General features: G+C 37.7%; 1 pseudogene; it reads right to left on the reverse strand.

Annotated features, from left to right (window-relative positions):
- Positions 1 to 1,772, reverse strand: part of LOC102763277 — a 137,760-nt pseudogene extending 135,988 nt beyond the window's left edge.
- Positions 1,773 to 1,977: the final 205 nt, after the last annotated feature.

Raw genomic sequence — 1,977 nt, forward strand, 5'->3', positions numbered from 1 at the left:
TCTCTCTCTCTCTCTCTCTCTCTCTCACACACACACACACACACACACACACACACACACACACACACGATCCCTAGACCTCTGGATCAGAAAGATGACCTTTTGTTTACTCATAGACCAATCTCAGCAGCACTGGATCCCTATACTCTAATTCCCAGTGGAGCAAGACAATGAGAGCCAGATGTCATCTACAAGTGCAATAGGAATCGCACCATAAAATAAGGAGACTCAGAGCATACACAGGGTGTCTGGAACATTTACCTTTCTCCCCTCCAGAGAGAATTACTCTGGAATCTAATCTTCTTTGAGGAGCACAGGGAAGGACTTTACCCTGAAATGTAAACAGATGACTCTAGAGGGATACACAATCTTTAACTTCCAAATCATGTTTGCCATTTACTCATTCATCCCTGACCATGCAGAGACATGGAAGTATTCATGGGGAATAGAGTTGGTTCAAAACAATGAGTATGTACTTGGCAGCCTGACTGGAAATGGCTTGGTTCAAATGCCAGGGCAGGAACAAAACCAAGAAACAAAGACAGATCTTAGTGGATTGGTATGATCTCTATGTCTCTTTATTATGCTTTTATAATTTGATATTGTTTCATAAGTTGTTAATATTCATATATAGATTATTGCATAACAAAAAGGCCATTTTCTGTCTTTTCACCCAACCCTATTGTACTATATTTTAAACACATATGGGTCATTGAACTCAATCAAAGGCAATATTACTTTGTCTTCCAATATTCCTTTAAAAGTTATTTATTGTAGTATATTTATCCCTAATCTCTGGTAAAACTCATTAATTTTATGTTTTTCTCTTATCATTGTTAAGTAAACATTTTAAGTTTAACAAAAGTTAATAAAATAAATTTAAAAAATGTTCAGCCCTCTGTAATAGTCAATGCACCCAATTTTATTCAACATTATTGCTATTCCTTCACCTTCAGGCACAAAAGACCAAGTACAGCCATGTGATGCCCAGGAATGGGGAATAGCTGTCCACTGATTTCTTCATTACTCACCTTTTCTGAAATTTATCAACTGTTTCCTATTTCTTCAAAGTTGAAAATGGGGAAGAGAAGGCAAGTAATAGAAATGGCAATATTTTACTTTATCAGATTGCTTCACAATTACTGCGTCTGGAAGGTATTTACAGCTGAATTTATCTTATGTGGTGTGTGTGTGTGTATGTGTGTGTGTGTGTGTGTGTGTGTGTGTGTGTGTGTAGGGAGAGCGGATTCTTTATAGATATATCATTACTGATGATCTCTTAACAGCATCCATAGGAAATGCCATCTTAATACAACTGGTTGCTTTACTGTTTCTACAGTGCCTAGAAATGCTGACATTGACTTTAGCTTGTGCCTGATGAATAACTGTTTTAATTGTTCCTATTGCACAGTTTCTAAGATGAATTCATGTCAGGTGATGAACACTCCTGAAACATTTGACACAACAAAGCCTTAGAGTTCAGGCAGATTTCACTGTGCCCTTCTCCTTCCTTGACTCATCTCTCTACACTGAACCAGCAGCAAATCTTATTCTTAGATTTCCGAGGCAGGAGTTAGAAACCAGCCTGCTCTGTGTCCTCTCTGCTTCCTCAGATTCAATGGGGCAAACACTGAACTCTCTGATTGCCTCTCTCTTTTAACAGAAGGAGGGAAAAAACCCACACTTACCTCATATCCTACTTGGTGTGTTGAAATCACAGGAACTTTCTGCAAATACATCCTCCTTACACATTCTTCTTCATTTTGCAACATTTCATCCCATCTATAAGCTTCAATGTGAGTAAAGGTTTAAGTCTGACTTTGGGTTACTTCCATTAGAATGTTTTGTAATGTAGAATTACAAAATGTTTTGTAAAGCTGTCCTCATGCTTTCAGACTAAAGTAAGCCCAGAAGTGTCCTATGAAATTTCTTGTTAGCATACCATAAGCTCCTCAAAGACAGTACATAAAAAGGTTC

This window comes from Myotis davidii, unplaced genomic scaffold, assembly GCF_000327345.1.
Source record: "Myotis davidii unplaced genomic scaffold, ASM32734v1 scaffold1154, whole genome shotgun sequence".
NCBI lineage: Eukaryota > Metazoa > Chordata > Mammalia > Chiroptera > Vespertilionidae > Myotis > Myotis davidii.